The sequence below is a fragment of the Rhinopithecus bieti genome, unplaced genomic scaffold (genome assembly GCF_001698545.2).
Source record: "Rhinopithecus bieti isolate Rb0 unplaced genomic scaffold, ASM169854v2 scaffold_30846, whole genome shotgun sequence".
NCBI lineage: Eukaryota > Metazoa > Chordata > Mammalia > Primates > Cercopithecidae > Rhinopithecus > Rhinopithecus bieti.
Genome location: NW_016814438.1, coordinates 2,486,771 through 2,513,974, shown reverse-complemented (window position 1 = coordinate 2,513,974; position 27,204 = coordinate 2,486,771). Strand labels below are relative to the sequence as shown.

At 43.4% G+C, this 27,204-nt stretch overlaps 1 protein-coding gene and 1 pseudogene across 1 annotated transcript in view; one reads left to right on the top strand and one right to left on the bottom strand.

The window, feature by feature from the left end:
• The window catches only part of PICALM (phosphatidylinositol binding clathrin assembly protein), a 116,927-nt gene extending 115,489 nt beyond the window's left edge, over positions 1-1,438 (top strand). The window contains exon 21 of the mRNA XM_017850872.1: positions 47-1,438. The gene's annotated coding sequence lies outside the window, so the exon portion shown is untranslated. The remainder of the gene's footprint in view (positions 1-46) is intronic.
• A 24,315-nt stretch (positions 1,439-25,753) lies between these two features.
• On the bottom strand, positions 25,754-26,900 carry LOC108514596 (tricarboxylate transport protein, mitochondrial pseudogene; annotated as a pseudogene).
• Positions 26,901-27,204: the final 304 nt, after the last annotated feature.

The window sequence follows — 27,204 nt, the reverse complement described above, 5'->3', positions numbered from 1 at the left end:
ATCCTACAATACAATGAATTAACATACCCACTTTTTTTTTTTCCAGATACAGTTTATGTAACTTGATGGAAGAAAATGGAATTACTCCAAAAAGACAAGTGCTCAAGCAGCAAAATCCTTACTTCCAGCAAAATCCAAACTGCTGTCTCTTAAATCTCTTAAACTCTCTTCTTCCACTAGAATGCTACAAGTAACTCAGTGAAGGCCCATGAAGGAAATTGGGACTAGTTTATAGGAGAACGTATCAATACAGTTTATAAAGCCAAGAATTGCTATGATTTAAGACTAAGATCTGTCTTTTTGGTGACTAACCCTTCAGTTCTTTCAACTCCTGTTAATACCCATAATCAGTAACCTATCAAGAAAAGCCCTTATTTGGAAAGTGTGAAATTTGTATTTGGAAAAGCTGCCTGGAGAGAAGAACTGTGTCCTTTACTGTATTTCAACAGGACTCTTTTGGGGGATCAAAATTAAAATTCCTAATTATGCATTATCTTTCTTTTCTCCAGTCCTCACAAATACAGAAACAGTAACTGAAATTAACTTTTCTTTTTTTAAAAAAAAATTATACTCAGTTTGCAGTAGACATTCCTTAAGTATTTGTATTTATTTATGATTATCAATTTTACATAACATTAATATTGTATCAGACCTCCTTATGAAAATGAGTATGGATGTGCACAGTATGTTTGATTTTTATCCACAAGAATGAATCTGATTCAGAATGCTTTTCTCAGCTGACATACAGAGCACTAAATATTTTAAGGCAAGTCCATAGGTCTGAATCTCTTAAGAATTCTCGGCCTCTATGGGATTTAGGGAAGCATTATAAATGCATTAATCCTTATAGTCAATTCTGTGCCTAGGATTTTGCCAGGGAACAGTTCACTGACTAGGAAAAGCACTACATTTTAAATTCAGCATTAGTGCATTGGGAAGGATCTTTACTGCTTTGTGCTTGGCATGTCATTATTTTCCATTTGACATTAGGGCCTTTCCAAAATGAATGTGAGGAATTGCTTTCACTTCAAGACTTTCCTTCTTTTCACTAAAACTCTAGAAGGTGTTGCAAGGGTGGGGGAAGGGGGCCAAAGTCCTTGAACCTTTTATTTGGCTCGTGCCATGTTATGATCATGTACCTTTTAGATAAGGGACAATAGTATCTTTAAAGTTAATGTCTAGCCAAGAGTTTAGTAAACGAAGAATTAAACTGCACTGTTGATCGGTGCTTTGTGTAAATACATCTTTAACATTTGGGTTGAGAGGGGCCTTAAGAAGGACAGTTCATTGTAGGAAAGCAATTCTGTACATGAGTTTAAGCATTCTTGTTGCATTGTCTCTGCAGATTCTATTTTTGTTTACAATATTAAAATGTATGTTAGCAAAATGGGTGGATTTTCAAATAAAATGCAGCTTCCACAAAACTTTTGTTATGGTATTCTGGTCTGAGATGCATTTTCATTTTCCCTTTCTCTTTTTATTATCATCAATATCATCATTTTTCCCTAATAAAAGTATACCCAGGTGATTATATTTGTTGGTTTAGTAACATGGAAGGTTTGTTTTATATAAATTTTCAAAAGATGTCTCTTTACACTTTTGTTACCTTGTAGACTGTTACTGATAAACGCAACTACTTATTAAAATTGTTCACTTTCTGTCTTTTGATCAGATGCCTTTAGTCAGGTAAGTTTAAGGGATAATATGCAGTTAAGTGTAACGTTTCGGTACATACAATTAATTACGTCTGCCAAAGAAACCTTTGATTGTATCATGTTGCCTATTTAGTAGTGCATAGGTTGAGAGTACATGATAAAGGATGAAAAGCTTTGCATTGATAAGTGTCTGCATAATATTTGCTGTGATTGGAGAAAAAATGTAGTCGTAGCCAATAAATTTTATCAGCTTCTAAGTTTCACTATTATTAAACCATTTTCATATAAACTGGGAAATTGTACTTTTATAAGTTACCCTCCTTTACAAATTTTTGTCCCTTCTGATGTTTGAGGAGGTGTTTATATTTAAGGTCTGTGGCTTGTTTCTTTTATATTGCCTTATTTTTTTTTTTAAGTATGTTTCAGTATGTGACGTGCTTCATAGCCATTTTTATTTTGTTGTTTAAACAACTTTTGGGCTGTTTGATAAGTATTATCCACATTTTACCCATTCTATATGCAGACATCAGAAAAGGAGCTGGGTGCAGTGGCTCACACCTGTTATTCCAGTAATTTGGGAGGCTGAGGTGCATGATCACTTGAGCCCAGGAGTTCAAGACCAGCCTGGGTAACATGGTGAAACGCTGTCTGTACCAAAAATACAAAACTTAGCCAGGTGTATGCCTATAGTCCCAGCTACTTGGGAGACTGAAGTGGTAGGATCACCCAAGTCCAGGAGGTTGAGGCTGCAGTGAGCTGGGATCACACCACTGCACACTCCAGCCTCGGGGACAGAGTGAGACCCTGTTTTAAAAAAAAAAGGAACTTGCCCAGATCAGTAAGTTAACAGATGAAAATCAAATCTTTGGTTTCATGGTCCATTGTTCTCTCTGTGACCTGCTGTCACATAATTTAAATATATAAACTGACATGCAGATTTTTTCCCTCTGCAATCTAGACTGATGGCCACTCTTCATTCCCAGTGGTCTTTAGTGAAGCACATTTCCTGCCTCCTCCTTTGATGCCCAGACATCGCTGACAAGGAAGAATGCAAACATGCAACAAGAGCATCTTTAACCAAAATATAATGAGTAAAGTAAATCAGCTGTTGATTACATAACTACATCAGGCTGTAAACTCATACATGCTCACATCATTTCACTATCCAGTTAGCAAGTAGGTATTGGCTGAAATAAATCCAGTTAGCAAGTAGGTATTGGCTGAAATAAGAGAGAAGACTGTAAGCAGAGGACAACTATACCTGTCCCAAATCGTTTTCAAAATTATTTGAATTTGCATTCAGCATTTTTAAAAAGGAATCCCTTTCCTAACCAGTGACTATGAGAATACATATTTAGGAAGAGGACTTCCTTAATGTTAGCCTAGGAGTCTTCTGCTTTTCCAGAAGCCAACAAAATGTGACTTACGGGAAATAGGCCTTTATGGGATGTTTTCTTGAACTAAAATAATTTCAAGATTCTTCTCGTTTATCATAACTCACAGACACGCTTCGAAACTCTGTTTGCTTATTCTACAAAATTCCATGGAGAAAAAAAATATCTCTTCAGAGTGAGTGTGGCTCTTGTGTGCTAGCAGTGACCAGGTCACAGTGTATGGAGACACCACGGTACTAAGCCAGATGAATTTATTCTTGCCTTCCAGGAAAGATACTTCACAGCTTTCATCAGTGGCCTCCGCAGTCAGCTTAGATCTTTGTTCTGCCACACTTGCTGCCTTTCATGGATGTGACTAGCCCATCTGGAATTCTGCTGTCTAAAGTTTCAGAAAAGAAATCCTGCATTATCATCCATGCAGTCTCTCACTGAAAACATAAAGCTGATTTCTTGCTGTTACTAAGAAGTAAAGTCCTGTTTGAAGTATCACCAATCCAAAAGGTTTTCTGTGTTTCTAGCTTGTATTCCTAGTCTAATTTTAGCATAAGCACTCACTGTGTCCCATTTATTGTTGATATGGTATGTAGATGTAGTTGTATGAAACTGACTACATTGTTAAAGTTAATGCAAGTTCTTTCTGTGGTATTTGTTCTGGGGCAGATGTAACTTGAAGCAAAGATTAAACTGATTTTAGGCAGACAAATAGGAGAGAAAGGTGAGATTAGAAAAAGTTTTGTTTTCTGATAAGCTCTGGCTCAAAATAGCTTTTTATCTAATACAAAAGATAATTTTAGGCCAGTGCAGTAGCTCATGTCTGTAATCCCAACACTTTGGGAGGCCAAAGTGGGTGGGTCACTTGGGCCCAGGAGCTTGAGACCAGCCTGGCCAACATGGTGAAACCCCGTCTGTACAACATTGAAAAAAAATTTAAGTCCCAGCTACTCAGAAGGCTGAGATGGGAGGATCGCTTGAGCCCAGTATGGTTGATGGTGCAGTGAGCAGAGGTCACGCCACTGCACTCCAGCCTGGGCAACAGAGTGAAGTGAGACCCTTCAAAAAAAAAAAAATTGTTTTTGTTTTGAGATGGAGTCTTGCTCTGTTGCCCAGGCTGTAGTGCAGTGGCGTGATTTCAGCTCACTGCAGCCTCCACCTCCGGGGTTCAAGCAATTCTCCTGCTTCAGGCGTCTGCCACCATGCCTGGCTAATTTTTGTATTTTAATAGAGATGGGATTTCACTATGTTGGCCAGGCTGATCTCAAACTCCTGACCTTGAGTGATCCCGCCTCCACCTCCAAAGGGCTGAGATTACAGGCGTGAGCCACCACACCCAGCCTAAAGTTGGTTTTGAAATAAAAATTGTGTGTGATTGACCTTGAGAGATAAACCTTGCTCTGTTGGAGCCTTCCCCAGTTAGGTACCCTGCCTGTCTTTCTTGAGCCTTAGTCCCTTGGCAGCTGTCCTGTGCTCTGGATAAACAAGTACTGAGTTACCGTGCCTCTGACTGGGACCGTAGGGAAGGAAATAGCAAGTAGCCCCCCCCACTGCCCCCCACTCAGGCTGTCTAGGGAGTCAGGTTTCTTTAACTTTTAAGAACACTAAATGGAAGCATTAAGCACACCACACTGTCACTGCCAGCTAGCTTAGTGGCTGTGTAAGCCACAAAATATGAAATCTGCATATCTGGTCATTTTTGTCCTAAGAAGGTTAGTAGTGTTAGTCTGTTCTTGGTGTTGCTATAAATACCTGAGGTTAGGTAATTTACAAAGAAAAGAGGTTTAATTGTCTCATGGCAGGCTGCATGACACTGGCTTCTGGTGAGGCCTCAAGGAGCTTTTACTCGTAGCCAAAGACGAGAGAGCAGGCCTGAGAGAAGAAGCAAGGGAGTGAGGTGGGAGACTTGAAAACAAATCTCACTTGAAGTAACTGAGCAAGGGGATAGTGCTAAACCATGAGAGATCCAAACATCCAAACCGTATCAAGGTAGAAACTGAAATGAACTTCACTTCCTTTTAATTACATATTGAAGGGAAGCTTCAAGGGCCAGAAGAAGACAGAGACACCGAAGTAGAAGGGGAGGATTCAGGGGGAGATCCCAAGAAGCCTAGCAAGCGGTCTTCTAAGGTAAGTGCAGGGATAGCTATGCTCATTTGCTTGGTGTTTATAGTAATTGTCATCAGGAGCTAATATTTTACAGCTGTACTGATGTGCAGACCTTAAAATTCATCGTGGCCAGAATTTACATTTTGTGTGGACCAGAAATAGAAATGAAAACATGGGAGTTCACTTAGACTTACAAAGTTACAGTAAATTAAACTGATTTGATACTGGCCCAGAAGACACAAAGAGAATAGGACAGTAAGCCTAATAACTGACAGGTGTTTAAATACGTGGTAGAGTAGCATTTCAAAAGAGTCAAGAAAAGATGGACTATTTAATAAGCCAATTTTACCAGCACCAAATACCTACTTAGAGAAGGGGCAAGTGATCTTCTGTCCTCCGCCTCAAAGTGCTGGGATTACAGGCGTGACTCAGCCAAGAATATACATATTTCAGAGGTGGTTCACATCTGTAATCCCAGCAGTTTGGGAGGCCGAGGCAAGAGGATCACTTGAGCCCAGGAGTTAAAGACTAGCCTGGGCAACATAGTGAGACATCTCTCTGTATATTAAGATATGTATATATACACGCAAACATATACACACATACATATATATAAAATATATATATAATATATATATAAGCTAATTTTAGGCGAGTGCAGTGGCACGTGTCTGTAATCCCAATACTTTGGGAGGCCAAAGTGGGCCTCCCAAAGTGTGTGTGTGTGTGTGTGTATATATAAATAACACACACACATAGAATACATATTAATAAAAAATAGGTATAGCCAAATAGGAAAAAGGAAAGAATATGATAAAAATAGTTCACCAAAGAAGAAATACTAATGATCAATGGAAAAAAAAATCATCTTTAGTAGTAACTAAAGAATTCAAATGAATCCAGGCACAGTGGCTCACACATGTAATCCTAGCACTTTGGGAGGCCGAGGCGGGTGGATCACTTGAGACCAGGAGTTTGAGACCAGCCTGGCCAACATGGTGAAACCCTGTCTCTACTGAAAATATACAAAAATGAGCCGGACATGGTGGCGCATGCCTGTAATCAACTACTCAGGAGGCTGGAAGCAGGAGAAGCACTTGAACCTGGGAGGCAGAGGTTACAGTGAGCCGAGATTGCACCATTGCATTTCAGCCTGGGTGACAGTGTGAGACTCTGTCTCAGAAAGAAAAAAAAAAAAAAAAAAGTCCTTTGTAGGTGTAAGGCTGTTCTGAGCTTTTACATATACTCGTTCACTTAACTGAGTCTATGAAAGAAGCATTTTGTTATACCTATTTCATAGATTAGGACACTGAGGCTCAGAGAGATTAAGTCACTTAGTATATAATCTTTATCAACTCTGCTTAAGTTGACATCCAGAACTACTGTGGTCTGGCTGTTGGTCTAGTTGTTGGTCTTTAGCACTGCTGTGCAATGGAGTATAGAGTGCCATTGTGTTTATCAAGTAGCATGTGTGTATGTACCAGTGCAGGCAAGAGTACACAAAGTTTGATTGCTTATCTAAGGCTAAGGTGAGTGTAAGCCAGTACAGCTGTTTTGGATGGAAATTGGCCATAGTTAGGAAACTGGAGAGTTCATACCCTTAATCCAATAATTCCCCTTTGAGAAAATCTACCCAGGGAAGTAATCTGGGGATGGGAATTTGGCTTGGGAACTTGAATTAAGACATAAGTTTAAAAACAGGAATTCATACCTAAGGGTGGGAGGTCAGATTAATGGGATGTATCACCCCTTGAGACCAAACCTGCAGCACAAAAGAGCCTTGGTCTCACAGGTCACAAATAGACATTCAGTACAGATTTTTATTGCTGTCATCCCAGATTAGAGCCCAGTCTACACTACCTGATAGCTGGCTCTGCTGATCCTCAGGCCAACCCAAGGGGAAAAGATGGGTTTTCTTTTTGGGGGAAGGCTGGTCTTTGATGCAGACAGGAGGAATACTGGTCCAATGGGCTTAGGAGAACAATATTATTTATCAGTCACCCAATAGAGAAGGGTGCTTTCCATTCATCAATGTTTATTTTACTGTCTTACAGGAAACTTGGGAAGTAAGCAGGACTTCCCAGGCCTCTTGTCTTGTGTTATGGGAAACTACAGGACCCATCAGGCATTTTTAGTTTCATTTATCAGGCAGTTTATTGATTGCAAGACTTAGCATACATGATTCACAAAGTTCTCATTCTTGATAATTTTCTGCCCAAATGTAGCTTCCTGAGAAGGGCAGGAGTGATCCATCACGTGGTGGGTGTTCATGTTTCCAGTTGGCTCCAGCCCCTCCCCTCGAATCCTGTGCTTTAACAGCTGGAATCCTTCAGTGTGTTTGGGTGGCTCACTACTGATCAAATATTCAAGGCCTACAACCGTTGCAGCCTTTCTTATACCTCCACTCTTGAAGCTTCTGCTCAGGCTAACTTTGTCTCTTCCCTGCCTCTTAATTGGACCTCTGGAATTCTCTGCTCCGTTGTTTTTACCTATTTGCCTATTCGTAGTCTGTCATTCTTGGGATGGAAAGCGAGCAACTGATCATTTTTAGGAGCACTGTAAATTGTGCAGCCCTTTCAGAAAGTCATAAAAATGTTTGTCTCCTTTGCCCAGTAATTCCACTTCTAGACATCTAAAGAAGTCCAGAAGTATTAAAAGACCACACACAAGAATACCTATCACAGTGGTTGAGATTACCAAAGGAACCACTGTGTGCCAGAGTAAGAAAGGGCCAAGGATGAGTCCCAGGGAACACACCCTTATTAGGGCTGAAGGCCAGGAAAGAACAATCAAAGCTGGAGGAGGAGAACCAGGAAAGATAATTATGTCAAGGATATAACTGAAGAAGGAGGGAATGGCCAACACAAGTAAAATAAAGACCAAAACCTGTCCATTGGATCCAGCAATTAGGAACTTGAACCTTACCCCTAGATATACCTGGGAATTGGCAGGGACAGAAGGCAGATCACATGGCATTGAGAAAATGCAGAGATAACAAAAAGCTGTGAACTAAAAGAGATGCTAAGCAAAAGACTGGCCAAGGAAGATTTTTAGAAAGCAGATTGACTGACTGCTTTGTTCATCCATTCGACACACTGAGTGTTTTCAAATGTGCCAGTAGTTCTGGGTGCAAGAATCAATTAAAAAAAACATAGGTTCTGCTTTCATTGAGCTTATTTTCTTGTGAGAGCAGGCAATTAGCAAATGTTTTATGACAAATGATGATGAGTGTTGTGAGAAAAAAATAGTAGAGAGAGTGATGTGAGCAGAGTATAATGCTGTTTTGCATAGGGTCAAGGAAGACCCTGAAGTCATCTTTGAACAGAGATACTAAGTAAGGAAGCAGGATGGCAAGATGTGGAGAGTGGCTCTCCTCCCCACATATGTGGGCAGAGAGCAGAGCAAAGGCCCTGCTTCCCTAGTCAGAAACAGCACCGCCACCAGCAAGGATTGAACAAAATGAGTGGGTTGGAGCTGAGGTCAGGGGTGGCAGTGGGGCAAGACTAGGCCATGCTAAGGCTTGGATTTCTTTCTTAGCGGGGAAGCCACTGAAAATGTTGACCACAGGATTCTTTAAAAACTTTTATTGCTAAAAGCCTCACTCTGGCTGTATTAAGAAGGAACTATAGGGAGACTAATAGTCCTCCAACATGAGCAAAACTTAGCTGCTGAAAGCTGTAGTGAGCTAGAGGAGATAGCTAGGTGAGAGACAATCAGATAGGTTGCAAAATCAGAGAAAGGGAAGATGCTGAGTGGTTAGGACTAGAGATGTTATGGGTTAGGAGATGGAAGAAAGGCAAATGAAGAGCCTGGAATATGGAAATATACAGAGGACAATTTGCAGAAATCCCTTCCTTGGAGAGCATCTCCATCACTGAGGGAAGCAACTGCTGCTTCATGAGACAGTACAGCATGGCAGTAATGGTGTCAACTCTGCCAAGCTGTGGGTTTAAACCCCAGTTTGAGCAGGTTACATACTCTCCCTTTGTCTCAGTTTCTTCATCTGTAAAATTATAATAGTACCCACCTCATAAGACTGTTGTATATAATGAATTTTTTAAATTTTTATTTATTATTTTTTGAGACAGGGTCTCACTCTGTTGCCCAGGCTGGAGTGCAGTAGTGCAATCTCCACTCACTGCAACCTCCGCCTCTCGGGTTAAAGTGATTCTTGTGCCTCAGCCTCCCGAGTAGCTGGCATTACAGGTATGTGCCACCACATCTGGCTAATTTTTGTATTTTTAGTAGAGATGAGGTTTCGCCATGTTGGCCAGCCTGGTCTTGAACTCCTGTCCTCAAGTGATCCGCCCACCTCAATCTCCCAAAGTGCTGGGATTACAGGCCTGTGCCACTGTGCCTGGCTTTTATTTAATGAATTTAAAAGATACACTCAGAACATGATAAAGATATGATATGGAATTACTGTTATTCTCACTGGGATGCAGAACAGCTTGTAGTTAAGAGCCTAGATTCTGGATCCAAATTGCCTGTGTTCAAATCCTGGCTCTGCTCCTTTACTACCTGGAGAACTTTGAAAAAGTTACTGAATTTCCCTCTGCCTGTTTTTTCATCTGTAAAATGGGTGTAATTATAGACCCTACCTCATAGGGTTATAATAGATAGGATCAGTATATGTAAAGTGCATATAATAAGCACATTTAAGTGTTTGCTATTGTTTGTATTGCTAAATTGTTGACATTGCCCATTCTGCCTTTTTACATAGCTGACCAAAGCCCAGTGCTTGTGGAGATCCCGTGAGCGGTTTTCAAAGCAGAACTTTGAACCCCTGACTCCACATGTCCTCACAACAAGCAGGAGTTCTTGGTCCTGGGGCAACTTGAGTAATACTGTAGTTTGGTGTGACAGAACACGTCTTTTAAAACAGCCAACCCTACACATAAGTATACTTAGGGCAACAGTTTAGATGCCCAGAGATATTTTCTCAGCAGAATACTTTCTAATATACTTTGAGCCCTTTTTAAAATATTTTTTCTTCATATCATCCAGCCCAAAATGTCAATTTTTAAAAAAATGTTTTAACAGAATAATACTTACCCAGCCCTATTTAATGTCCTAGAGACTACTTTTTTCTTTCTCTTTTCTTTTCTTTTTCTTTCTTTTTTTTTTTTTTTTTTTTTATTCTTTTTTTTGAGACAAGGTCTGGCTCTGTCACCTAGACCAGAGTTCTGTGGCAAGATCATGGCTCACTGCAGCCTTGAACTTCTAAGCCGAAGCAATTCTCCCACCTCAGCCCCCAAGTAGCTGGCACTACAGGCGCATGCCACCACACCTAGCTAATTTTTTGACTTTTTGTAGAGAGGAGGTCTCACTATGTTGCCCAGGCTAGTCTCGAACCCCTGAGCTCAAGCAGCCCTCCCACCATGGCCTCCCAAAGTGCTAGGATTACAGGCATGAGCCACCGCACCTGGCAGAGACAATATTTTACTATTGAAAACATTGACTTTTCATAAGGAAAATATTCAGTCTCTATATGAGGATTGGTTTTGGTTGTGTATAGCAGTAAACTTACACTGATTCAAACAAGATAGTTTCTTTTTCCTCACACATGCAAGTGTGACTTGGTATGTGTGGCTACTCTGCCCCACAAGATTGTTAGGTGTCCACTTTCAGGTCTAGGTGTCTTGGTGTCCCACAGTCCTTAAGGTATTACTCTCAGGTGCACAATCCAATATGGCTGAGCAGCATAACCACATTCCAAGCAGCAGGATTCAGGTGGGTGGGGACAGGAGAAGAGATAACTCAGAAATTGTGCACACTTCTTACACTTCTGTTCACATTCCATTGGCCAGAACTTTGTCATATGGCTATTTTTTTAAAAACCTAAAGACTAAAACAAGTATTTGCATGACCATGTACCAACTAAAACAGCTAAATGAATGATTATAGAAGACAGAGGAGAATAGTTTTTTTTTTTCCACTTCTATTTTGTACTATTGCTAATAGGGAGAATATATTTAAAGGCAAAAAAGCAACCACTGCCACAGTCATACAATTTTTATTAGAAGAATTGTTTATTTCATGAAGGTTTTTCTGATCTGTGACTTCAAAACCCATGACACATACTATAAGCTGAGATCTGAGAAGTCTTTTAAAATAATGTTTTAGAATTGAACTGTGTCAATGAAAACAAATACAAAAAATATCAAAAGCTTAAAAAATGAAAACTAAGCAAATCCAAGCTGCTAGTGCTGAGTAAATGTTACAAGACATGTTGAAAATATGTACCTTCTTACCAGATTTTAGGCCCAGTTAGATCTCACATTGACATTTCTATATAAATAACATAAAAGCAACAAAAGATACTTTTTAAGTGGCTAGGAGAAAATGACTGATGTAAAAATGAGATGTAACGAAGAACATCAAAGCTCAAATGTTAATTACACACTTGCGCTAGAACCTCAAGGGAAGTCAGGGTACACCATCCCTCTGATTTGGTGTCTAAGGACTTTGAGGTAAAAGTGACTTGCTGGCCTCATTTAGAGTAGTCAGAGAGAGGGGAATCCCACATGATTAATTTTCATTCTTCTTAGGAGGGAAATATGCAAAGGCTAGCATATTTTTATAGCTGAGACTATACAAAAAGATGGCAGTAACCCAAGAAGGCAAGAGGTCAGTGAGTTGACACAGGACTTGAGGAAGGAAATGCTGACAAAACCTTATGCTAAGAATCTGTGAGGATATCTGAATCTGCAGTTACTTTAAGACTCATTTGTTGTGCTGGAAATCTGAAAACATTTCTATTTAAAGACTCTTTAAAAGTATCTTAAAGGCTTTTAGCACTTACTCAGATCATAAGAACAGAATGACCTAAAACATAACCAACTTAAAGAGTCATGATTAAAAAAAAGAAAGAAAAAAAAAAAGCCTTTCTGGAAACATGAGCCTCACAAAGTCATAGGAATAGGAAATGGAAATACTTAATCGAGTTAAAGTCACTAATATTTAGAAAGCCTCAGTTGTTCGAGGGCACATTTCCTTGTGTCTGTTACAAAAGCCAGTTTATTCCAAGAAAAATACAGAGAACTGTTGTGTTGACATCTAGTAAAACAAGCAAAGACCAATCAGGCCTTTAACAAACAGCCCTTTGTTGTCATAAAACTACCCTAGCCTCTCTGTTCCCTGAATGGTTCTAGTGTCTGACTACATGACTTGAGAGGAGACAAAAATGCCTGTACCCCACCTCCTGCTACACAGAAGAATTTTGGAAGTAGGTTTACTACTTGTCCCTACAGCCTGAAGTAGATCAGCAGATTCAGGCTGGGCCCGTGGAGCCTACTGGATAAAGACCATGCTCCCATACCAGGCGGTGACTGATTTGCTCTCAGCAAAAGACAGAGCAAGCCCTTGGATTAATAAGCATGTAGTTACCCCATATGCATATAAAACTATCATGTATCTATACAAATTAAAACTTAAAGTGTGTAGAGCCCGGCTGTCATCGGACTGGTTTACACCTCACACCATGTGACGGATTGGACACAGACTGTTCTGTGTGCCTTTACGTGAAGGCACTGCAAAGACAACCATACTCTTTGGCTACTTCCAGAGAATCTTTAGAGATTCGTGTTAAATGTCAATTTTTTCAACTGCCATATATTTCATGTCTACTATGTGTAGGTTACACACTTTCTAATCCTTAAATAATACTGCAATATGGGAATTAGATTCATAAAGTACAGTTGAGGAAGCCAGGGTTTAAAGAGGTTAAGTGACTGCCCAAGATGCAAAGGCAGCCAGCCTGACTCCACAGAATGTGTTTTCCCATACTCTGTCTCTTTACACCTCCTTAATTTCTTCAAATCTACCTAATTTTGGGGCCTAAAGTAAGCAATTTACTAGCCTGAAGCTCAAGCTCCAACCACCTTGTTCCTGCCCCCCGAATCTTGAATAACAACATGCAAAACTCATATACTTGGTTATTCTGAGAACCGAAACCTACATAAAAATCCTCCTAAACTCATTTTATTTAAATTGCTTTTTCCAAGCCTATTACTAAAGGTACTAAAAACAGTGTGAGCTAAACACGTGATAGCCTCACCCACCACACCTAGAATAGCTTTTCCTGTCTTCTCCCACTTTCCTTGCTTCCTTCCATCCTTGTTATTGCTGAAGACTGAAAGCAACAATGATGGCTCAGGCTCTCTTAGTGGACCATGAGCTATTTGAGGAAAGAAGCAGTTTGATTTTGCATCCCTCAAACCTTACACACAGTGCCTGACTGGTTCCATAAATGCTTTGTTGAATGAGTGACACCCATAGGAAGTTCACAGTGGTACAACTTTATTGAGAGTTGCTTTGCAATGTAGTCATTAACAAAGCTACCATTGTAAGCTGTTTAGAATTTGAGTTAAGAAAACTGCAGATTTATTTTAGAGATACTGCTATTCTGCAAATCCCAAACACAAGAAATGATATTAATGGAAAGAAAGCATATTGATAGGGTTTGAATGTTTGTCTCCTCCAAATCTCATGTTGAAATGTAATCCCCAATGTTGGAGGTGGGACTTGGTGGGAGGTGATTGGATCAGGAGGGCGAATGCCTCATGAATGGTTTAACACCATCCCCTTGGTGATAAGTGAGTTCTCGCTCAGGTCACATGAGATCTGGTTGTTTAAAAGAATCTGGAACTTCTCCCTTCTTTCTCTCACTTCTGTTCTTGCCATGTGATACGCCTGTCCCCCTTCACCTTCCACTATTCGTGTAAGTTTCTTGCAGCCCTTGCCTAGAGCAGATGCTGGCATCACACTTCCTGTAGAGCCTGCAGAACTGTGAGCCAATGAAACCTCTTTTTTAAAATAAATTGCCCAACCTCAGGTATTCCTTTATAACAATGTAAATGAACTAATACAGACATTCTTTCCCCTTCCATTTCCAAATAATGCCTTCTCAACTCTGACATCTTCTTGGCAGCAAACAAGACTTTTTTAGTCTGTCAGGTTCCAACCTGAGCTGAGGTCTGAGGGGAGCTGGTGGACGGGTGGTGGATAGCTGAAAGAACACTCGAGGAACCACAGGCAGTTGGGACATGGCTTTATTCTCTCCCTCTCTCCTACAGAGTCAGCAGTGCCATTATATTCCTCACAGACAACAGTGGCTTAAAGCCAGATATGGGCTCACACAAACAGGTTACATTAAATGACTACGTAAATGTGATTACATAGTGCACAAGATTTTGTGCCTGCACTCCAAACCCGCTGTGTCGTACTGCACTGGATGTCTGCCTTGGCCTACTCCTGACTGAAGCATAGCCATTTTCTTTATACTCCACCCCCTAGGCCAAGGGAGTTCTCCTAGTGGGGAGATGTGCCCACAGGGCGGAACCCTGGACCCAGAGGCCACAGCAACAATACAGGGAGCAACAACTCACTGTTAATATTCTCGCTATGCTGCCCATAATTATTAGAGTCCAGCATAGGCCAGAGCCCAGAGATGTGCACCATGTTTGTAGGGGGTCATCGGTAAGACTTTCAACTGCCTTGATTTCCTGGGAAACTCCTTGCAAAGCTGCTGTTACATTTTGTTGATTGTCAGGGATAAAAATACAACATTGTATTCCCAAAAGACGTCAGGGATGAAGGTACAACATTGTGTTCCCAAAAGAGCACAGGTGCCACCTTGGGGAGCAGTTAATATGTCTAGGGCCATCTGGTTCTGCAGTACTACCTTCCTGGTTTGATCAACCTCATCTGTCAACAGAAGGAGGGCAACTTGGGTGTAATTCAAGGCTTGAGCAGTGTGCTCAGCAAGGGCTGCAACTTGTATTTCTACAGTTATGACACCTGCTCCAGGGATGGCTAATGCTAAGGGGTAGAGCCATCTGGTTTTGCACTCGCAAAAACCAGGAACGTAGCTCCTCTCAGTTATGTGGGTGTCTAGGCAATGTGAGAATAATAGCGGCAGGCACATAAGTCCACTCCCAGGTACAGCAGCCAGTACAGTTCACTGGCAAAAAACCATCCTGTGTCTCCATGGATCCGTAAACTCCCAGGGGGCACAAAGTCTACTGGGGCCTGGCCTTGATGAAGCTACCTATTCCACCACACCTTTGGTGTGGTGACATATGTTATATTTGTGCAGGCTATGGTGGGTAACCACCCCATGGTGGCATTACCCCAATGCTGCTCTATATATCATGGTACCTGTATTGGGGGCTAACCCCCCACTAACCAGCCCTATCCATCATAGATGCTATGGGTCAGCCAGGGGGTGGGCATGCCATGGGTTTGCGGCACTCCCTATCCAAAGCTTGCCGTGTCATGTTCCAAACGTTGGCCATGGGACTCCAAGTCTCTAACCACATCCGGTTTTCCACAGAAGCTGGATGTATGTGCCAGGGCAAGTCATCTGCAGCTGCTACTGGAAGGGCAGTGCAGATCCAACAGTTGGACACATTGGTCACCTCAGCATAGCCCATTCCACAATGCTGTTAGAGCATGTCAACTTATGGTCGAAACGACAAAACAGGCACTCACAGGTAAATCACTCTTCTCAGGCAAAATACAAGCCAACCTTTTATTTCTGGATAACAATGCAGCCGCCAAGGGCTTCTGCCCTGGGCAATGGTACCACAGCTTCTCAGCTCCCCATGGTTTCTTTGGGTCCTGTATTCGTGCCAAAGTCACTGGGGGGCCCACAATAGGCCATACAGACAATACAAGGAGGGGGGGGTTCCTTCCCTGAGCACTCCCCTACAAGCAGTCAATCGTGGAAGCCGTGTATTGATTACCCAAGGAGTGGCATGTAAATCATACTGTAGGTCCTCCCCCCAGAGGGCTATGATGGCCAACTGTTGGCAATGGGGGCTTGGAGGGTCCATGTTCAAAGCCAGGTTTTTTGTTCCCCTGCCTTTAGGGGCATTAGGGCAGGCAACCACAGGTTACTGTTGGTCCCCATACCTGGTCAGAGAAGGTCATCCTTCTTTCCATAGGACTTGCCACATGGCCTGGCCCCAAATGGGCCAGTGAGCAACTAGCCAATTGTGTACCTTCCAGATAGTTAACCACAAGGTCGGGCCTCAGTAAACTGCCCAGCTACTGGGGCAGATTATCATACGTGTCTCCTCCTTGGTGATCACCGTCCATACTGCCCTGAGTTCAGCTCATTGACTACTTTTTCCACCCCTAGTATCAAACCATATGGTATCAGTACTAGGCTGGACTGCAACAGCGGTCCAGGCAGCAGTAACACCCTGGCTGGACCCATCTGTATACCATGCTCCATCGGGAATGGAGGAGGTGCCCCTCTTTAAATGGTGGTGGCTCAGGGTTTAAGGGTGCCTCAGGCTGACCCATGGCCTTATCTTGCATCAGCACTACAGGTCCCAAGACTTCTTGTAATTCTGCTGCTAAGGGGCTTATACTCAGGGTACTCTGCTGTTCTGACTAGGCGCCTCACTTTGCTAAGGTAGATGTCTGTGCCGTCCCAGTCTGGAGGGTCATTACCCATGAAGGTACCCACCCCACTATTGGGTAAGTCATCTATAGGCATGACTAGTGTTGCTTGTCCTGTCACACTCTCATAAGCCTGAAGGGTGGCATATGCAGCTATTAACTGCTTCCCTATCAATGAATACCAGATCCCAGCTCCCTCCCAAAGTTGGGACAAAAAGCCTGCCAGTGTTCTAAAGCCCTCTGTGTGCTGCCATAGGCCCTGCCAAAAGCATCTGTGGTCACATGCACATCAAGTTCAAATGGGTGCCCCTGGTCAATTACTTGTAGGGCCTGTGCTTGCTGTATGGCCCACTTGGCTGCCAGAAAAGCCATCTCAGCCTCATTGTCCCAATCCCAAGTAGTTCCCATTTTTGTCAACTGATACAATGGTTTTACCATCAGAGCCAAATGGGTTATAAATGCCTACCAATATCCCAAGAGGCCCACAAAAGTCTGTAGTTGCCTCATCGTTGTGGGCTGGGGATATGCCTGAATTTTATCAATGATGGCCTCTGGTATGGCCTTTGTTGTACCCAAGGAGATAACTATCAAGAATTTGGCAGACAATCCAGGCCCTTGGACCTAGGATTTGTTGACTGCCCAACCGCATGCTGCCAAATGTTGTTGTAAGAGGGGTGCCGCCACTTCTAAACCTGCAAGAGAATCGGAGGTTAACATAATATCATCAGTATAATGGAATGGGTGGATTCCCTTTGGACATTTCCAGGCAGCTAAATCCGTGGCAAGGAGACTATGACATATGATGGGTCTCTGCACATAGGCCTGCGGCAGCACTGTGAAAGTCCATTGTTGCCCTTCCCATGGGAAGGCAAACTGTTCCTGGCTCTCTGGAGCAATGTCAATTGAGAAGAATGCATTGACCAAGTCCACCACATAGTGGTACTCTCCCAATTTCATCGTCAAAGGGTCCATCAAATCCATGATAGAGGGTACAGCTGCATGTAAAAGGGGTGTTACTTTATTTAGTTCTCAATAATCCACCGTCATCTGCCAAGTTCCATCAGGCTTCTTGACTGGCCATACTGGAAAATTGTAGGGTCCATGGTGTTACACACTATCTGCACCTTTTCTAACTTCTTAATAGTCTCAGTTATCTTTATATGCCCACCTGGCAAGTGGTATTGACAGGTGGAAGTAATCCGTAAGGGTTGTGGCAGGACATGGAGCTAGTGATGAGTATGTCTGCGGAGTACCAGCTTAACCACACATACTCAGAGTCTGAATTCTCTGGCCGTGGTTTGTAAAGCCAAGCCATGTAAAATATCCACCCCCAAAATGTATTCAGGTATGGGAGAAACATCATAGTTTACAAGTGGGGAGCCAAGCAGCCAATGCCAAGGTGCAAAGATACAGGTTTCACTTTCACTGACTGGCATCCATAGCCATCTATATATGCAACCTTGAATGGAAATGTATCAAAGTCCCCATAGACAAGACTACAATCTGTGCCAGTGTCTACCAGCACCAGCACCCGCTGTATGTTGGTGGGGGACCAGTGGATTGTCAATTCCACATGTGGCCACTGGTTGTCCAGTGTCCCCCCAAGCCAGGTACCTCTGCCAGTTCCCTAATCAAACACAAAAAGTTCTGTACCTCCATCCGTCTTCAAGTAGTGCTTGAGTTGGAGTGTCCAGGGGGACTGAGTTGAGCAGCAACATCCTGCCACCTCTTGGGCATTTTCCAGAACTGCTGCTCTAGGGACAGTTGCCTCCACAAATTTAACGGCACTTCATTGGGTTGCCTATCAATTTTTCTCTTGGTCAACCCTATCCAAAATCAAATCAATCCATATCTGGTGGCTTGCGGGTCATCCACTGGGGCCCCTTTTTGTCCCGTGAGGTGGCCCCTCGCAGAAGGGATACCATTCCTTTTTTCATGGTGTAGATTCCTAGGTCCCACTAATGGCCCTTTGCTTCCCCGAGGGCCGCCATAGCAGCAGTCACTTCATGTATGTGGCACCCCATATATGGAGTGAGGAGAGCAGTCAGGGAGCCGAAGGCACTCGGCGGGGCAGAGCCCAATACAAGGTCCCTCATGTGGGAGGTAAAGCGTTCATCATCTGGCCCTTGGGTATTCAGATTGAACATAGCCTGCTGTATGCCCGTCTCCCAAATTACTTTGCACCAAATCTGTATATGACTGCCATTTACTCATAGTTTCTGGTATTTCTCTGGTGTCATTCCATACCATTTGTATGGCCACCATCAGCCATTCAATTAGGGTGTGCTCACCTTGTCCCTGTGCTAACTACCTGCTCACCTGCAACTGCTGATGGAGGGAGGGATGGGTCATAATGGAGTCCAACTTTTCCATTTCAGAGGCAGGGGAGACGATACCTTTGGTTCCCTCATTCCAAAAGCAAAGCATCCAGGTGGGTAGGGGTTCCCCTAAGTGCTGCCAACACTGTTTACCTAATTCCTGCAACTCAGTTGGGATATAGTCAGTGTATGACATGTACTCCATCATGGTAGGGGGTCCGTGAGCCCACCCCTGGGATCCCAATGGCTGTTCATGCTCTATTTCCTAATGGACCACTGGGTGAGCCCATAATAGAGGTTCTTCCTTCTCAGTATCAGACTGAGTTGGGGTCTTTGACTGGGATGATAGGCTCAAGCCCACACTAACAACAGCCCCTAATTCTCATTCCAAGCTGTGTATCTGGGACTCCAGGTACGCTGCTTGCCCCTGGAGGTCCCTGACCTGTGTTGTATCCCACAGGGCCGAGTGCACACTTCCCATAGCGCAGTCAAAAGCGCCCATCCAATTCTGCCAGCAAAGGCGTGCTCCTTCCTTGGTGCTCTCTGCTACCAGGTGTTTCAGCACCTTCTCCACGCTCACAGAGGACCTGTCCACTGCTCCCCATGTTTCCACCAGGGCCCATCTCAGCAGCACTGCTGTCACTGGGTACCATAACATATTGGGGCCACATGACTCCTTACCCTGGATCATCAGGGGCTGAGGGCTCATTCTCCTCAGAATCCTGCCGACTATGCCAATTATCAGGTTCCAACTCAGGCTGGGGTCTGAAGGGAGCTGGTGGATGGGCGGCAGGTAGCTGAAAGAACACTTGAGGGACCACAGGCAGTCAGGACATGACTTTATTTTCTCCCCCTCTACTACAGAGTCAGCAGTGCAGTTATATTTGTCACAGGGAAACATGGCTTAAAGCCAGATATAAGCTCACACAAACAGGTTACATTAAATGGCTACATAAATGTGTGTGATTACATAGGGCATGGGATTGTGTGCCTGTGCTCCAAACCTGCTGTGTCATGCTGTACCAGATGTCTGCCTTGGCCTACTACTGTGATTGAAGCACAGCCATTTTCTTTTTCTTTTTTTTTTTTTCTTCCAGTTTTAGAATTTATTGACACTATTAAATGACCACTTAATAATAAACCAATGGGCTTTTTATTTCCAATATTAAAATTAGCATGTAGTAGTTCCTACTTTATTTATCTTTTTTTTGTTATTATACTTTAAGTTCTGGGATACATGTGCAGAACATGCAGGTTTCTTACATAGGTATACACGTGCCATGGTGGTTTGCTGCACCCATCAACCCATCATCTACATTAGGTATTTCTCCTAATGCTATACCCCCACCCCCGACAGGCCCTGGTGAGTGATGCTCCCCTCCCTATGTCCGTGTGTTCTCATTGTTCAGTTTCCACTTATGAGTGAGAACATGCAGTATTAAATAGGGAATCCTTTCCCACTTTGCTTGTTTTTGTCAGGTTTGTCAAAGATCAAGTGATTGTAGATGTGTGACGTTATTTCTGAAGTCTCTGTTCTGTTCTATTCGTCTGTATATCTGTTTTGGTACCAGTACCATGTTGTTTTGGTTAGTGTAGCCTTGCAGTATAGTTAGAGATCAGGTAGCGTGATGCCTCCAGCTTTGTTCTTTTTGCTCAGGATTGTCTTGGCTATACGGACTCTTTTTTAGTTCCATATGAAATTTAAAGTAGTTTTTTCTAATTCTGTGAAGAAAGTCAATGGTGGCTTGATGGGGATAACACTGAATCTATGAATTACTTTGGGCAGTATGGCCATTTTCATGATATTGGTTCTTCCTATCCATGAACATGGAACGGTTTTCCATTTTTTTGTGTCCTCTCTTAATTCCTTGAGCAGTGGTTTGTAGTTCCCCTTGAAAAATCCTTCACATCCCTTGTAAGTTGTATTCCTAGGTATTTTATTCTCTTTGTAGCAATTGTGAATGGGAATTCACTCATGATTTGGCTCTCTGTCTATTATTGGTGTACAAGAATGCTTGTGATTTTTGCACACTGATTTTGTATCCTGAGACTTTGCTGAAGTTGCTTATCAGCTTAAGGAGATTTTGGGCTGAGACAATGGAGTTTCTAAATATACAATCATGTCATCTGCAAACAGAGACAATTTGACTTCCTCTCTTCCTATTTGAATACACTTTATTTCTTTCTCTTGCCTAATTGCCCTGCAGAACTTCAATATTATGTTGAATAGGAGTGGTGAGAGAGGGTATCCTTGTCTTGGAAGCACAGGCGTTTTCCTTATATAGTCACTTGATATTTTCTTCTGACTCAGATTGTGGACTGAAAAACGGCCACAACCAACAAATTAGGTGGGATTCTTACCATGTTATGACTGACTTGCTTTAATCTCATGATCCAAACTCTCCACGTGTGAGAGAAAAAATCAATTTCTGTTGACCTGCTGAAATCAGTGAGTTGCCACATAGGCTGTTTTTGTTGGTTTCTAGAAGCTGTTTGATTTGCCCCAGTTTGATTTGTCCCAGTGGAAAGTAATTTTTTTTTTCTGAGAAAAATAGAGATAAATTTTATCTATAACAAGTTTACCATTCTTTAAAAAATGGCAACTTCACTCCATTTTGAAGTGTAAGATACACCTGTCAAATATACAAACCTTAAGAGTCCTGCTTGATGAATGTTTACAAAGTGAGCACACCCAGGTTAATTACCACTGAGATCAAGATAACCAGAAAAGCCCTTCATGTCTCATCCTAGTCATTACCCGCCACAAAGATAGCCACTGTTTTGACTTCTGTCATCATAGATTTGTTGCTTGTCTTCTTTTTGAGCTTTATTAAATTGAATCATACTGTATGTCTGCCTTCTTTCAATATTACATCTGTAAGATTCACTTATATATTATAGCTACGTGTCAGTAGTTTATTCTTCTTTATATGGTGTTATATTCCATAGTGTGATTAAGCACAATTTACTTTTTTTGTTGTTGTTGTTGAGTGCTTAGTAGTGGGAATAGCACAATTGACTTACAGGTTCTATTACTGATAGTCATTGGGGTCGTTTCCAGTTTTTAGCTATTATCATTACAGCTGCTGGGAACAGTCTTATACATGTCTTCTGGTGAACATAAGCATTCATTTCAGTTGGATATAAAGCCCAAAGTGGAATTGCTGTATCATGTAGTATATATATATGTGTGTATATACATGTTCAGGTTTAATACATACTGGCAAAACATATTTCAGTGTTCATTCCCAGTTACACTCTCGCCACCAATTATATGAAAGTTTGAGGTGCTCTGTATTCTTGTTGATGTTTAGTTTCTTCAAAATTTTCCTTTCTTTTTTAATTTTTACTTTTTTGGGGGACAAAGTCTTGCTCTGTCACCCAGGCTGGAGTGCAATGTCATGATCACAGCTCACTGCAGCCTCAACCTCCAGGACTCAAGCAGTCCTCTCACCTCAGCCTCCCAAGTGGCTGGAACCACAGGCACATGCCATCAAGGCCTGGCTAACTTTTAATTTTGTTTTGTAGAGATGGGGTCTCACTGTGTTTCCCAGGATGGTCTCAAACTCCTAGGCTCAAGCAATCGTCCCACCTCAGCCCCCTAAAGTGTTGGGATTACAGGTGTGAGCCACTGCTCCTGGTCTATTTTTACTTTTTTAGAGACAGGGTCCCCCTCTGTCACCCAGGCTGGGGTATAGTTGCATGATCATAAGTTACTGTAACCTCAAACTCCTGGGCTCAAGCTATCTTCTGCCTCAGCCTCCTAAGTAGCTAAAACAAACGACAGGTATGCACCACCACACCCAGCTAATGTTTAAATTTTTGTAGAGATGGTGTTTCACTACGTTGCCCAGGCTGGTTTTGAACTGAAACTGCCTTTGCAAAGATTATGACATTGAGAGAAGTCTATCATGGTTGACTTCATCCTGCTTCTAGACTCACAGGCAGGCTGGCCTTGCTTATTCCTCGGCATAGGCCAAGCTAACAATGGGAGAAATTTAGTTTATAGTTTAGCATTGAAGCAAAAATAATAACAGTCCTCTGTAAAACTCATACCCTCTTTGTTCTGGGACTGAAACCAGCTTTGTAAGACTAATGAAAAGTCACAAGATCAGGATTATGAGAGGAGACTGAATTCTACTAAAATGTAGGTGTAAAGATAACTAACCATTGTTCCCTAGATTGCTTTTCTATAATCCCTTACTGCTCAGGAGTCATGTGGCCAGAGGTCACAAGATTTGTGACTTCTCCAATTGCTCCTATAGATAACATCACTATTGTAGAACCTAAGATTGGTCTTTTGAGATGTTTTCAGACTTTTGCACTCTGGCTACTGACTGACTCCACATGGACCTGTGGCTCATGACTCTTGTGGCCCCCAAGCAGAGGCTGACACAGCACACAAGGACTGGTTTCGACATTTCTACAATTTATTTATTTATTTATTTATTTATTTATTTATTTATTTATCTTTGAGGCGGAGTCTTGCTCTGTCGCCCGGACTGGAGTGCAGTGGCCAGATTCTCAGCTCACTGCAAGCTCGCCTCCCGGGTTTAACGCCATTCTTCCCTGCCTCAGCCTCCCGAGTAGCTGGACTACAGGCGCCCGCCACCCTCGCCCCGGCTAGTTTTGTATTTTTAGTAGAGACGGGGTTCACCGTGTTAGCCAGGATGGTCTCGATCTCCTGACCTTGTGATCCGCCCATACTCGGCCTCCCCAAAGTGCTGGGATTACAGGCTTGAGCCCACCGCGCCAAGCCCATTTTCTACAATTTAATCTCTAACCAATCAGCAGCACTCATACCCTAGCCCCTGCCCACCAAATTATCTAAAAAACCCTAGCCTCTGAGTTATGGGAAGCTGATTTGAGTAATAAAGTCCATCTTCTGCTTGGCTAGCCCTGCATTAATTAAACTCTTTTCTTTCTTTCTTTTTTTTTTTTTAAGACGAAGTCTTGCTCTGTTGCCCAGGTTGTAGTGTAATGGTGTGATCTCAGCTCACCACAACCTCTGCCTCCCAGATTCAAGAGATTCTCCTGCCTCAGCCTCCCATGTAGCTGGGACTACACGCATGTGACACCATGCCTGGCTAGTTTTTGTATTTTTAGTAAAGACAGGGTTTTACAATGTTGGCCTGGCTGGTCTCAAACTCCTGACCTCAGGTGATCCGCCCACCTTGGCCTCCCAAAGTGCTGGGATTACAGGCGTGAGCCACCATGCCCGGCCTAATTAAACTCTTTCTTTGCTGCAAAAAAAACCTGCTGTTCTCAGTGTGTTGGGCTTTCTGGGCAGCAGGTAAGATGAACCCATCAGGTACTACACTAGGGTTTATCAGAACCAACTTTTGGGTTTGTTGATTTTCTCCTGTGTATGTCAGCTTTCTCTTTAATTGGTTTCTGCTTGTGGTGTTATGATATATAGTTTCCATCTGTAATTCCTGGTTCATCATTCCCATATCCATTGTTGCGGTCTTTTTTCTTTTTTTAAAATTACCTGTTCTATGAACACTTTGTTACAATCTTTTGTTGTTATAATGTTAGATGTGTTAGACCCAACCAGCAGGCCTCAGTAAACAGAATCTCTCTCCTGTCTTCCTTTCACTTGCCCCAAGGCAGGACTCTAATGTTTCCCCACCACTCTGATTTTGGGGCTTAAGGGGGGCAGTCTTGGGGACTGAGCCCCCTCACCCTGTGGGTTCTGACACTATCTCCAGGTTGATCATGTTGGAACTGAATTGGAGAACACCCAGCTGGTGTCTACTGCTTGGCATGTGGCAAAAAAAACCCCACATTTGGTCACAGAAGTCTTCTGTATTATTGACTATTTTTGTTTTGGGTAAAAAAATATAAAAATTTTAAAGCAAGTTCCTCTGTGTTGATTGTTGTGGTGGGGAAGTAAAGGAAAACACAGTTTGAGACAGTTTTCCTGAAACAGTGTTTTCATCTGTATTTTCTTACCTTTACTTTGAATTTATTTTTTCCCTTGATCCTGCGAAAAGAAAATATCTTGGGCCCCCAAAATCACAAACCTAAAGGGGAAAGTCAAGCTGCGAACTGCTTAGGGCAAACCTGCCTCCCATTCTATTCAGTCATCCCTCTACTCACTGAGATAAATGGGTATCTGATTGCCTCCTTCAGAGAGGCTAATCAGAAACTCAAAAGAATGCAACCATTTGTCTCTTATCTACCTATGATCTGGAAGCCCCCTCCCTGCTTCCAGTTGTCCCACCTTTCCAGACGGAACCATTGTTCATCTTACATATGTTCATTGATGTCTCATGTCTCCCTAAAATATATGAAACCAAACTGCCCTGACCACCTTGGGCACGTGTCCTCAGGACTTCCTGAGGCTATGTCATGGGTGTGCGTACTCAACCTCGGCAAAATATCTTTTTTTAAAAATTCTGCCTTGGCACGGTGGTCCTGAGAGTGGTGGGTGCCACCTTGTCCTGGGTGGAGGGAGGGCCTAAGGGCCAGTTAAGGCCAAAGGCGGGAGACGGGGGATGTAGCAGACCCTGGAATGCGGAGAAGCCAGCATGGGGGAGGTCCAGAGGCAGCAGTGATAGGCCTGTGGAGGGTGAAAAGCACTGGACTGGGACCGGGCCAGGGCTACAGGGCCAAGGACCTAGGCCACAGGGCACCCCGGGAGGCGGGGCACCGGGTCACATGACACAGAACCTGAAACACAGGCACAGGCTCACAGTAAGCACATGGACAAGTAGGCACAGGTTCACAGGCCAGATGCATACCAAGCATGGCTGGGCCAGACACTGGTTTACAGTGGTGGTGTTACACACAGACCACAGGGGAGACACGGCACTATGGGACACATGGACTTGATGGCCACAATGCACAGACCAGGTCACAGAGCTCGAGAGATGTAGGAAGGAGCCTTTTGGCACTACTGCACTGGAATCATATGAGACAAGGGTGGTGGGGCCTCTGGAGGTGCCTGGGGCGGTCCCCTGTGGCCCCACTGGGCTTAGTCCGTCTTCCACACTTTGTTGAGCCGCTTCACCACCTCATCATAGATAATAAACACTATGGCCACAACCAGGCTGACCCAGCCCAGCGCGGGACAATGCCTTTGTAGAAAGCCTTGAGCTCCTTCCTCAGGATCTGCCAGACCAGTCCATCGAGTTCCGGTATTTGTGCGCCTCCAGGCCCTACCTGCGGGTCTTAATCACGTCCAGAGGAGTGTTTCCAAAGACGCTGGCTGTGCGCACCATGGCTCTGAAGACCCCAGTGATCAGCAGGTTCATGGGCTTGTTGGGGTTGTCCCCTCCGTACCAATTGTGCAGGGAATGTCATGACGAAGAAGCAGATGGCCTGATTCCAGCCCTGCTTCAGCACCGTGACTGTGAGGCCCTGATACATCCCCTTCAGCCCTTGATACCGCACAATCTTCCTAACCCGCGGAAGAATCCTCTATACTTGGGGTTTGGGGAGGTGTGGTGGCTGAACTTCACCTTGATGGTCGTCATGGGGCACATGATCACCACGGCCTCAGCCACTCCAGCGCCCAGGCAGCACAGCAGCCTGCGCGTGCTGTCCAGCGTCCCTGGGAAACCCGCATGTGGTTGCTGAGGAACCAGAACATTCCGAACCAGGCGGCCGCCTTGGGGAGGGATCCGTAGAGCAGGGAGCTGAGGCTGCGGTACAGGCCCAGGACGCCATGGTTGCAGACCCTCTGCCACACCGGTCCCCGATGCTCTGGTACCGCAGCGGGTGCGAGCACTAGTCCAGCTGCACTGCGTCTTCACGTACTGGGTGGGGAAGGTGATGTAGATCTCGATGCCGCCCGCCAGGCCGCCTGCCAGGCTCGTCTTCCCCAGCTGCGTCAACTTAACGTTGCCAGACGCCGGCGCGGCGGCCGCCAGAGCGCGTGGGGTTCGAGGCGCGGCCATGGCGGGCAGGAGGCTGCGCGCAGTGGCGGCCTCGGGTTCGAGCCTTTTGAACTCCGCCCTCCAAATGAAATTTCTAAATTAACTGAGACCTGCCTGACATTTTCGGGGTTCACAATCCTTAAGGTAACAGCTTAAGATTTTTCAGCCTTTCTCTTTTAATACATGCATTTAAAGTTACATATTTATCTTTAAATCCCTATTCAGGGATTCAACTTCTTCCTGGCTTAGTCTTGGGAGAGTGTATGTGTCCAGGAATTTATTCATTTCTTCTAGATTTTCTAGTCTATTTGCACAGAGGTGTTTATAGTATTTTCTGATGGTAGTTTGTATTTCTGTGGGCTCAGAGGTGATATCCGCTTTATCTTTTTTATTGTGTCTATTTGATTCTTCTGTCTTTTCTTTTTTATTAGTCTGGCTAGCA